General features: G+C 42.2%; 1 protein-coding gene and 1 pseudogene across 3 annotated transcripts in view; both read left to right on the plus strand.

Moving 5' to 3' along the window:
- The window catches only part of LOC309963077 (UDP-glucuronosyltransferase 1A1-like), a gene marked incomplete at its 5' end in the record, with an annotated part of 63357 nt that overhangs the window by 27706 nt on the left and 22955 nt on the right, over nucleotides 1–12696 (plus strand). The window lies entirely within an intron of this gene.
- On the plus strand, nucleotides 2467–4416 carry LOC309963507 (neuropilin and tolloid-like protein 2; annotated as a pseudogene). Its single transcript has one exon. The product of its transcript is annotated as a neuropilin and tolloid-like protein 2 (transcript).

The raw sequence follows: 12696 nt of genomic DNA on the forward strand, positions 1-12696 counted from the left end.
CACTGTAGCTTGCTGGTCATTGAGTGAAGCTGGGTGCTGGTGTTGAGATGGAGATCTCTGGGAGATTTTCGCCGTTTGATATTACGTGGAGCTGGGAGGTCTCTTGTGGACCAGTGTCCTGAAGTTGGCTCTCCCACTCAGAGGCACAGCACTGACTCCTGGCTGCAGCACCAAGAGCCTTTCATCAAAAAGAGGAAAAGGGGAAAAAATCATAAATCTTGCTCTCAAAGTCCACCTCCTCAATTTGGGATGATTCATTGTCTATTCATGTATTCCACAGATGCAGGTACATCAAGCTGATTGTGGAGCTTTAATCCGCTGCTTCTGAGGCTGCTGGGAGAGATATCCCTTTCTCTTCTTTGTTCTTACAGCTCCCAGGGGCTCAGCTTTGGATTTGGCCCGGCCTCTGCTTGTAGGTCGCCGGAGGGCGTCTGTTCTTCGCTCAGACAGGACAGGGTTAAAGGAGCCGCTGATTCGGGGGCTCTGGCTCACTCAGGCCGCGGGGAGGGAGGGGCACGGAGTGCAGGGCGGGCCTGCGGCGGCAGAGGCGGCGTGACGTTGCACCAGCCTGAGGCACGCCATGCGTTCTCCCGGGGGAGTTGTCCCTGGATCCCGGGACCCTGGCAGTGGTGGGCTGCACAGGCTCCCCGGAAGGGGGGTGTGGATAGTGACCTGTGTTCGCACACAGGCTTCTTGGTGGCCGCAGCAGCAGCCTTAGTGTCTCATGCCCGTCTCTGGGGTCTGCGCTGATAGCCGCGGCTCGCGCCCGTCTCTGGAGCTCTTAATCCCCTCTCCTCGCGCACCAGGAAACAAAGTGGTAAGAAGTCTCTTGCCTCTTCGGCAGGTCCAGACTTCTCCTCGGACTCCCTCCCGGCTAGCCGTGGCGCACTAACCCCTGCAGGCTGTGTTCACGCCGCCAGTCCTCTCCCTGCTCTCCGACCGAAGCCCGAGCCTCGGCTCCCAGCCCCGCCCGCCCCGGCGGGTGAACTGACAAGCCTCTCGGGCTGGTGATTGCCGGTCGGCACCGATCCTCTGTGCGGGAACCTCTCCGCTTTGTCCTCCTCCGTGCTCTCCTCCGTGGCTCCGAAGCTTCCCCGCTCCGCCACCCGCAGTCTCTGCCCGCGAAGGGGGTCCTAGTGTGTGGGAACCTTTCCTCCTTCACAGCTCCCTCCCACTTGTGCAGGTCCCGTCCCTATCCTTTTGTCTCTGTTTATTCTTTTTTCTTTTTCCCTACCCAGGTACGTGGGGGGGTTTCTTGCCTTTTGGGAGGTCTGAGGTCTTCTGCCAGCATTCAATAGGTGTTCTATAGGAGTTGTTCCATGTGTAGATGTATTTCTGGTGTATCTGTGGGGAGGAAGGTGATCTCCGCATCTTACTCTTCCGCTATCTTCCCGGAAGTTCTCTCTGTTTTGTTATAGTTGTTCATGTTGTTCATTTGCTTTGCCTTTTATTTTCCACATGTAAGTGAAATCATACAGTATTTGTCTTTCTCTATCTGACTTATTTCACTAAGCATAATAGCCCCAGGTCCATCCATGTTGTCACAAAAACAAGATTCCATTCTTTTTTATGTCTGAGTAATATGCAATAGCCAATATTCTTGTCTATTGTAAATAATGCCACAGTGAACATAGGGATGCATATATATTTTCTAATTGGTGTTTTCTTTTCTTTGGTTAAGTGCCCAGAAGTAGAAATGCTGGATCATGTGGGGTTTCTATTTTTAATTTTTTGAGGACCCTTCATGTTGTTTTCTATAGTGGCTTCCCCAATTTACTTTTCCACCAACAGTGTACGAGGGTTCCCTTTTCTCTACATCCTCACCAACACTTGTTACTTATTGTCTTTTTGATAATAGCCATTCTGACAGGTGTGCAGCGATAATCTTATTGTGGTTTTGATTTGCGTTTCCTTGATGATTAATGATGTTGAGAATTTTTTCATGTGCCTATTGGCCATCTGTCTGTTTGCTCTGGAAAAATGTCTATTTGAGTCCTCTGCCGAGTTTTAATCATGTTATTTGTTGTCGTTGTTGACTTGTATGTTTTCTTCCCATATTTTGGATATTAACCCCTTATCAGGTACATCATTTGCAAATATCTTCACCCATTCAGTAAGTGGCCTTTTCCTTTTGTTACTAATTTCCTTTGCTGTTCAAAAAATTTTAGTTTGAACTTGGGTGGGGTTTGTGCCGCGGCCGCAGGCTGACGGCGCAGGTCAGGTCCCTCCGGTCCGCGCTCCCCAGCTCCGAGGCGGTCGATGGGACTGAGCGCTGCGGAGCAAGCGGCAGCGCCCGTCTCGGGGCTGGGGCAGCGCAAGAGCCCGCCAGGAGGCTCGGGCATGGCGGGCTGCAGGACCTGAGCCCTACCCCTTGGGGAGCAACCTGGTGGCGGGCGATGGGGATGGAGCGGGGCTGCCGCCGCCGCCTCCTCGGCCCCACAGCGAAGCACCGGGCAGCTCGGGATCATGGCTCTGGAGCAGCTCTGCTCCATCCTGTGTGGTTAATAACAATACTCGCAGTGGAAGGGATTGCTGTGGCCCAAAAGACCCAAGATGGACAAAATATTGGAATCAAGCACATGCCTGCAACCCAGCGTGGCCTTTGGGTTCGAACCAGCAATGGAGGTCATTTTGCTTCACCAGATTATCTTGACTCATATCCACCAAACAAGGAATGTATCTACATTTTGGAAGCTGCTTCACGTCAAAAAACACAGCTGACCTTTGATGAACATTATTGTATTAGAACCATCATTTGAATGTCGGTTTGATCACTTGGAAGTTCGAGACGGGCCGTTTGGTTTCTCTCCACATGTAGATCGTGACTGTGGTGTGAAAAGCCCTCCATTAATTAGATCAACAGGGCGATTCATGTGGATTAAGTTCAGTTCCGATGAAGAACTTGAAGGACTGGAATTTCTAGCAAAATATTCGTTTATTCCAGATTCAGACTTTACTTACCTAGGAGATGGCCAGTTTGAATTGTCAGGAGCTGACGGAATAGTACGTTGGAGTCAGGTAGAACAAGGGGAGAAAAGAAAACCCGGCCAAGTGGTTGATTGCATGTGGATGATTAAAGCTACTCCAAAAGATAAGATTTATTTGAGGTTCCTAGATTATCAAATGGAGCACTCAAATGAATGCAAGAGAAACTTCGTTGCAGTCTATGATGGGAGCAGTTCTATTGAAAATCTGAAGGCCAAGTTTTGTAGCACTGTGGCCCATGATGTAATGCTTAAAACAGGAGTTGGGGTGATACGAATGTGGGCTGATGAAGGTAGTCGGCTTAGCACGTTCAGAATGCTTATTTTTTTCTTTTTTTTTTTTTTGCGGTACTCGGGCCTCTCACTGCTGTGGCCTCTCCCGTTGCGGAACACAGGCTCCGGACGCGCAGGCTCAGTGGCCATGGCTCACGGGCCCAGCCGCTCCGCGGCATGTGGGATCTTCCTGGACCGGGGCACGAACCCGCGTCCCCTGCATCGGCAGACGGACTCTCAACCACAGTGCCACCAGGGAAGCCCCAGAATGCTTTTTACTTCCTTTGTGGAGCCTCCCTGCACAGACAGCACTTTCTTTTGCCATAGCAACATGTGCATCAATAATTCTTTAATCTGTAATGGGGTTCAAAACTGTGCACACCCTTGGGATGAAAATCATTGTAAAGAAAAGAAAAAAGCAGGACTGCTTGAACAAATCACTAAAACTCACGGAACAGTTGTTGGCATTGCGTCAGGGATTGTCTTGGTCCTTCTCATTATTTCTATTTAAGTACAAGTGAAACAGCCTTGAAAAAAGGTCATGGCTTGCAAAACTGCTTTTAATAAAACTGGATTTCACGAAGAGTTTGATCCTCTCATTATGAACTGTTTTCACCGAGAGACAAGGAGACATCTGCAGACCTGTCGGAGGAACTGGACAGCTACCAGAAGGCGCGGCGCTCCTCCACTGCGTCGCCATGCATCCACGACCATCACTGTGGATTGCAGGCACCCAGCATCAAGCAAAGCAGGACCAACCTGAGTTCCATGGAACTTCCCTTCCAGAATGGTTCTGCACAACGGCAGCCAATGAAAACATTTAATAGCATCTTCAAAAAGAGAAGCTACACTTTCAAGCAGGCACATGAGTGCCCTGAACAGGCCCTAGAAGACAGAGTAATGGAAGAGATTCCCTGTGAAATTTGTCAGAGGGAGGGAAGATTCTGCACAAGCATCCACAGCCATCGATTTTTTTTTTAAACATCTTTATTGGAGTATAATTGCTTTACAGTGGTGTGTTGGTTTCTGCTTTATAACAAAGTGAATCAGTTATACATATACGTATATCCCCATATCTCCTCCCTCTTGTGTCTCCCTCCCTCCCACCCTAGCCATCGATTTTTAATCTTCTACTGAAGGTGACATTAATTACATTAATTAAGTATGGGTGCTACAGAGCACCCGTACTGTCTTCAGCAGCTAACCCTTTTCTCCTGTCAGAACTAGGAAGACCTTCAATCCCCATTAATCTAATGTAATGGTGCAGTTTTTATGATCTCAGGCAGTCTATATATGTTAACCCAAACAAGGAACTTACTCCATTCAGTGAAAAACAAAAACTAAGCAACTATTGCTCAGTAGCATTTGGAGAGAGGAGGGGTAGTGATGCGCCAGGCTCAGCTGCCTGCCTGTCTTAGCAGCAGGAAGACTGCTCTTGATTGACACAGCTCTGTCAATATTTTGATCCCACAGTAAGTTTAAAAGTAAGATTTTTCTTCACATTCCTTTTATTTTTTCTTTTCTCTAAATTTAATTTGTTTTATAAGGCAGTAATTTTACCCTTTCAGTTTCTTATATAAATGGTTCATGTATCACACGTATTTCAATATAGGCATTTGTTCTAGAATTTGTCAAAATATAACTAGTTACTGTGGTAAGTGCCAATTAAGACACAGAGTTGTGTTCTGTCCATCTGCTTCTTCTTGACTGGTTTCTATACTGCTGCCTTTTAATTACTGGATCCTTAGCCTTTATTTTCTGTGATATGATTTAGCACCTTTAAGTCACATTTTGTCTTAGTTATATTATACGAGAAAGTTTCATAATCCTGGGATGTATGCACCATTGCCAGTTATACCTAAAAACTTGAAAACGATTAAAATTTTTAGAAATGCTTTGAAATTCCCCAAGTTTTATCACATTCAGTGATAGCCCATTCACTCCTGTGAGCAAAAAGTCATTTAATTCATTTCGGGGAGGCCTATCATTATATTCACTTCCTGTGTCTTTTATTATTTTTATAAAAAGATTATCTCACTCCCTTTGTGTTGGTTTATCTTATAGGATATGATAACCAAGGTTGTACGAGAGTTAAAGGAAAATGCCTAAGAAATTGTATAAGCCTTTAGATTGCTTCTTATTTGGGATAATACATTTTTCTAGTTCTTACCAAGAATAACAATTTCTACTTTTTTTAAAACTGCACTTTTGACCTTATTTTTTTAATGGTATATAAACAATAATTTATAAACATGATATAAAAACTCACTGCATTTTTTTAGACTTCTGATATTATTTGATACTGTACAGACTTTATTAAATCAAGATTAAAGAGCTACAGGACAGACTTCTTTCAGTGTCCACGTTAGCAGCTTTGTATGCAAATATGCTGTGATGGAACGCTACACTGTAATTTACTGTAAAGACCCTGGTAATGTGTACATGAGCATTTGTTTCCTCTTGTTATTGCGTTTAGTTTATGATAAATTTTTCACTGTGTGATATTTATTGTTCTAAATCACTACACAAATCTGATATTAAAATATATATTATTACATGAAAAAAAGATTTTAGTTTGATATCGTCCCATTTGTTTATTTTGCTTTTGTTTCCCTTGCTTAAGGAGACATATCCAAAAAAATTTACTAATATTGAAGTTAAAGAGTATACTGCCTGTGTTTTCTTCTAGAAGTTTTATGGTTTCAGGTCTTACATTTAAGTCTTTAATCTATTTTGAATTTATTTTTGTGCATGGTGTGAGAGAGTAATCCAGTTTGATCTTTTGTATGTAGTTGTGTTTTCCCAACACCATTTACTGAAGAGGCTGTCTTCCCCTCATTGTATATTCTTACCACCTTTGTCATAGATTAATTGCCCATATAAGTGTGGGTTTATTTCTGCTCTATATTCTGTTGCATTGATCTATGTGTCTGTTTTTGTGCCAGTACCATTCTGTTTTTGTGTGTGTGTGATTCTCAACATTTTTATTTAAAATAACAGCCGTGGGGGGCTTCCCTGGTAGGGCAGTGGTTAAGAATCCACCTGCCAATGCAGGGGACATGGGTTCAATCCCTGGTCCGGGAAGATCCCACATGCTGCGGAGCAACTAAGCCTGTGCACCACAACTACTAAGCTGTGCACCACAACTACTGAGCCTGTGCTCTAGAGCCCGTGAGCCACAACTACTGAGCCCTCGTGCTACAGCTACTGAAGCCCACGCTCCTACAGCCAGTGCTCTGCAACAAGAGAAGCCACCACAATGAGAAGCCCACGCACTACAATGAAGAGTAGCCCCTGCTCGCCGCAACTAGAGAAAGCCCGCGCGCAGCAACAAAGACCCAATGCAGCCAAAAATAAATAAATAAAATAAATAGTAAAAATAAATAAATAACATGTTCTTTTTAAAAAATAAAATGAAATAATAGCAGTGGGGAATATGACCATCTTTTCATATTTCCAAATGAACGCTTTAAATAATCCCCAGTTTTTATTACTTACGTGTCCAGATTCTACCAGTTGTGCTTGGCTTCTTTATCTTTCTTTTTTTTTTCGGTACACGGGCCTCTCACTGTTGTGGCCTCTCCCGTTGTGGAGCACAGGCTCTGGACGCGCAGGCTCAGCGGCTATGGCTCATGGGCCCAGGCGCTCCGCGGCATGTGGGATCTTCCCAGACCGGGGCATGAACCCATGTCCCCTGCATCGGCAGGTGGACTGTCAACCACTGCGCCATCAGGGAAGCCCCTATCTTTCTTTTTTAACCCTCACTGGGATCATAAGTTTTCTTTCCGTCAAGGGAAGTTTGTTTGTGATGGTTTCTGGGCTATCAGATTTGGCATGTACAGTTGCAAACATAGTTGGAGCAGCACTCACAGCTAACATACACTAACATTAACAGCAAGAAGAAGTTTTTTACATGGTGTTTCCTCTATGTGTATCATCCCACAAATTGCCTTCAATCATAGACTGAAGTACCATACTGTTTTAATCACTGTAGCTTTGTAGTATAGTTTGAAACCAGGGGCATGACACCTCCAGTTCTGCTGTTTTTAAAAATTGAAGTGTAGTTAATTTACAATGTTGTGTTAATTTCTGTTGTACAGCAAAGTTATTCAGATATATATTCTTTTTCAGATTCTTTTCCATTATAGATTATTACAAGGTATTGAATACAGTTCCCTGTGTTATACAGTAAGAACTTGCTATGTATCTATTTTATATATAGTGATGTGAATCTGTTAATCCGAAGCTCCTAATTTAACCCTCCCCTGTCCTTCCCCTTTGGTAACCATAAGTTTCTCTTCTGTGTCTGTGAATCTGTTTCTGTTTTGTAAATAAGTTCATTTGTATCATTTTTTTAGATTCCACATATAAGTGATATCACATGATTATTTTCTTTCTCTGTCTGACTTAACTTCACTTAGTATGATAATCTCTAGGTCCATCCTTGTCGCTGCTCCAGTTCTGTTCTTCTCTCTCAAGGTTTTTTTTTTTTTTTTGGTTATTCAGTGTCTTTTCTGTTTCCATACAAGTTTTAGAATTATTTGTTCTCATTCTGTGAAAAATGCTGTTGGTGTTTTAATAGGTATTGTGTTGAATCTGTAGTTTGCCTTGGGTTGTATGGTCATTTTTTTTTTTTAAAGAAGATGTTGGGGGTAGGAGTTTATTAATTAATTTATTTATTTTTGCTGTGTTGGATCTTCATTTCTGTGTGAGGGCTTTCTCTAGTTGTGGCAAGCGGGGGCCACTCTTCATCGCAGTGCATGGGCCTCTCACTATCGCGGACTCTCCTTTTGCAGAGCACAGGCTCCAGACGCGCAGACTCAATAGTTGTGGCTCATGGGCCTAGCCGCTCTGCGGCGTGTGGGATCTTCTCGGACCTGGGCTTGAACCCGTGTCTCCTGCACTAGCAGGCAGACTCCCAACCACTGCGCCACCAGGGAAGCCCTGTATGGTCATTTTAACAATATTAATTCTTCCAATCCATGAGCACAGTGTATCTTTCCATCTGTGTCGTTTTCAATTTCTTTCATCAGTGTCTTACAGTTTTCCTAGTATAGATGTTTTACCTCCTTAGTTAGATTTATTCCTAGGTATTTCATTCTTTTTGATGTGATTGAAAATAAAATTGTATCATTAATTTCTTTTTTTGAATAGTTCATTGTCCGTGTATAGAAATGCAACAGATTTCTGTATAATAGTTTTGTGTCCCACAACTTTACCCAGTTCACTGATGAGTTCTAGTAGTTTTTGATCATGCCTTTAGGATCTTCTGTGTATAGTGAGTGTCACGTCATCTGTAAAGAGTGACAGTTTTACTTATTCCTTTCCAATTTGGATTCCTTTTATTTCTTTTTCTTGTCTGATTGCCGTGGCCAGGACTTACAATGTTTATTAAAAGTGGCAAGAGTCTTGTTCCTGATCTTAGAGGAAATGCTTTCAGCTTTTCACCACCGAGTATGGTGTTAGTTGTGGGCTTGTCATATATGGCCTTTATTAGTCTGAGGTATTTTACCACTATACCCACTTTGTGGAGTTTTTTTTTTTTTTAATAAATGGATGTTGAATTTTGTCAAAAGATTTTCCCACATCTATTGAGATGATCATATGCTTTTAATCTTCAGTTTGTTAATGTGGTGTATCACCTTGACTGATTTGTGGCTATTGAACAATCCATGCATCCCTGGGATAAATCCCACTTGATTGTGGTATATGATCTTTTTAATGTACCACTGAGTTGCTAATATTTTGTTGAGATTTTTGTATCTATGTTCATCAGTGACATTGGTCTGTAATGTGTGTGTTTGTGTGTGTGATATCTTTTTCTAGTTTTGGTATCAAGGTGATGCTGGCCTCATAGCATGAGTTAAGAAGCATTCCTTCCTCTCCTATTTTTTGGAATAGTTTGAAAAGGATAGGTGTTAACTCTTCTCTAAATGTTTGGTAGAATTCACCTGTGAAGCCATTTGGTCCTGGACTTCAATTTCTTGGGAGTATTTTATTACTGATTCAATTTCATTATTGGTAATTGGTCTGTTCATATTTTCTGTTTCTTCCTGGTTCAGTTTTGGGAGATTGTACATTTCTAGGAATCTGTCCATGTCTTCCAGGTTGTCCATTTTATTGGCATATAATTGTTCACAATAATCTCTTATGATCCTTTATATATTTTGTGGTGTTTGTTGTGACTTCCTCTTTCTCATTTCTGATTTTATTTATTTGGGCCCTCTCTCTTTTTTCTTGATGAGTCTGGCTGAAGGTTTACCAATTTTGTTTATCTTTTCAAAGAATCAGTTCTTAGTTTCATTGATCTTTTAAATTTCTGCCCAGATCTTTATTTTTTTTATACTAACTTTGGGGTTTGTTTATTCTCTTTAGTTACTTTAGGTGTAAGGTTAGGTTGTTTATTTGAGATTTTTCTTATTTCCTGAGGTACACTTGTATTGCTCTAAACTTCCCTCTTAGAACTACTTTTGCTGTTTCCCACAGATTTTGGATTGTTGTGTTTTCGTTTTCATTTGTCTCCAGGTATTTTTTAATTTCCTCTTTGATTTCTTCAATGACCCATTGGTTGTTTAGTAGCACATTGTTTAGCCTTCATGTGTTTGTGTTTTTTGCAATTTTTTCCTTGTAGTTGATTTCTGGTTTCATAGCATCGTGGTTGGAAAAGGTGCTTGATATGATTTCAGTCTTCTTAAGTTTACTGAGACTTGTTTTGTGGCCTAATGTGTGATCTACCCTGTAGAATGTTCCATGTGCACTTGAAAAGAATGTGTATTCTGTTGCTTTTGGATGGAATGTTCTATCTATATCTATTAAGTCTACCTGGCCTAATGTGTTGTTTAAGGCCAGTGTTTCCTTATTGATTTTGTCTGAATGATGCATCCATTGATGTATGTGGGGTTTTAAAGTACTCTAATATTGTTGTTTACTGTCAACTTCTCTTTTTATGTCTGTTAATATTTGCTTTTTGTATTCAGGTTCTCCTATGTTGGGGCCATATATATCTATGTATATACCTAATGCTGGCCCACTGGTAGGTGGAGCCAGATCCTGGAGTCTCTGGCTGCAGGGCCTGAGGGTCCTGGAGCTGGTATCAGCCTGCTGGAGGGTGGGGTGAAGTCCAGGGGGTCCCTGGGCTAGTGCTGATGCACTGGTAGGCGAGTCCATGTCCTGGGCCCTCTGGTGGACAGGGCCAGATCCTGGGCCTTCTGGCAGATGGGGCCATGTCCCAGGTGGCTGCGAGCTCAGGGGGTCCGAAGGAAGCTGGCCTACTAGTGGATGGGCCTGTGTCTCCACTCAACTAGCTACTTGGCCTGAGGCATCCTAGTACTGGTATTGACAGGCTGGTGGGTGGGGCTGGGTCCCAATGCTAATAAGCTAGAGGGAAGATTCCAAAATGTCACTTGCCAGCACAGTGTTACTGTGGTAGAATGGAGCTCCCCAGTAGAGCTGCTGCCAGTGTGTATATCCCCAGGATGATCTCCTGTTGCCTCCTGCCTCTCTGGGAGGCTCTCCAAGATCAGCAGGCAGGTCCGAACCAGGCTCCTTTCAGGTTACTGCTTCTTCCCTGGGTCCTAGTGTGTGTGAGATTTTGTGTGCACCCTTTGAGAGTGGAGTCTCTATATCCTACAGCCCCCTGGCTCTCTGGAAAGTAAGCCCTACTGGCCTTCAAAGCCCAATGTTCTGGAAGCTCTCCTTCCTGGTTCAGGACCCCCAGGCTGGGAAGCCCAATGTAGGCTCATATCCTTCAGTCCTTAGGGAGAACCTCTGCAATTGTAATTATCCCGCGTTTGTGGGTCGTCCACCCAAGGGTATGGGTCTTCACTCTACCTTGTCTCCACCTCTCCTGCACATCTTCTTGTGGTTCCCTCTTTATATATTTAGTTGTAGAAGATCTTTTCTGCTAGTCTTCAGGTCTTTCTCTTCAATATTTGCTCTGTAAATTGTAATACTGCTGTGCCCGCAGCAGGAAGTGAGCTCAAGTTCTTTCCAATCTGACATCTTGCCCACTTGCCTCAATATAAAGTTATTATAGTTCACATGTTTAAATTTCATACTAAGTCTTCAAAATCTGGTATGTATTTCACACTTACAGCACATATCAGTTCGGGCTATGCACATTTCAAGTGCGCAATAGTCATGTGTAGCTAGTGGCTACTGTATCAGACAGCATATGATCAAGGCTTGTAAATCTTCCATAGATAAAACTAAAAATGTATATTTTCAACTTTTTATAAAAAAAAAACCTCGCTGTGCCCAAATCTGAAAATGGTGTCTGAAATTATTTTCCCATTTAACTGAATTTTGGTCAATTTACATATGGAATTTTAATAGTTTTTACTTTAAACATATAGCTGCTAGTTTGGTGCACATAGGTTTATGACTGCTGTGTTTTCTTCATAAAGTTTGCGTCTTAAAAATGTTTAATTGTGGTCAAACACCCGTAATATAAGATTTACCATTTTAACCATTTTTTTAGGGTATGGTTTAGTAGTGTTAATTATACTCACATTGTTGTGCAACAAAACTCCAGAGCTCTTCATCTTGAAAAACTGAAACTCTATGTCCCTTAAACAACATCTCCCCATTTGCCCAACTCCCTAGTCCCCGGCAATCATGATTTTACTCTCTGCCTCTATGAATCTGACTACTCTAGGTACCTCATATAAGTGGAATCATATAGTATGTGTCTTTTTGATACTGACTTATTTCACTTAGCATCATGTCCTCCAGGTTCATTCATGTTGTTGTATATGTCAGAATTTCCTTCCTTTTTATGTCTGAATAATATTCCATTGTATAGACAGACCACATTTTGCGTTTCAACTGCCAATGGACACAATTTGCTTTCACCTTCTGGCTATTGTGAATAATGCTGCTATGAACATGGGCATACAATTATCTCTTTGAGACGCTGCTTTCAATTCTTTTGGGTATATACCCAGAAGTGGAATTGCTGGATCATCTGGTATTTCTATTTTTAATTTTTGGAGGAGCTGCCATACTGTTTTCCACAGTGGCTGCACCATTTTACACTCCCACCAACAGTACACGAGGGTTTCAATTTCTCCACATCCTCTGCCAGGCATGCTTTCTGTATTTTTTGCTTTGTTTTTTGTATTTTTTTAAATGATAGCCATCCTAATGGGTGTGAGGTGACATCTCATTGTAGTTTTGATTTGCATTTCCCTAATGATTAATGATGTTGAGCGTCTTTTCATGTGCTTATTGGTCATTTGCACATCTTTCGAGAAACGTCTAAGTCCTTTGCCCATTTTTGAATCAGGTCTTTTTGTTGTTTTTGAGTTTTAGGAGTTCTCTATATATTCTGGATATCCATCCCTTATCAAATATATGATTTGCAAATATTTTCTCCCATTCTATGGTCTGCCTTTTTACTCTGTGGTAATACCTTTTGATGTACACATTTAAAATTGTT

This window comes from Leucopleurus acutus (assembly GCF_964270905.1).
Source record: "Leucopleurus acutus genome assembly, chromosome: 6".
Taxonomy (NCBI): Eukaryota; Metazoa; Chordata; class Mammalia; order Artiodactyla; family Delphinidae; genus Leucopleurus; species Leucopleurus acutus.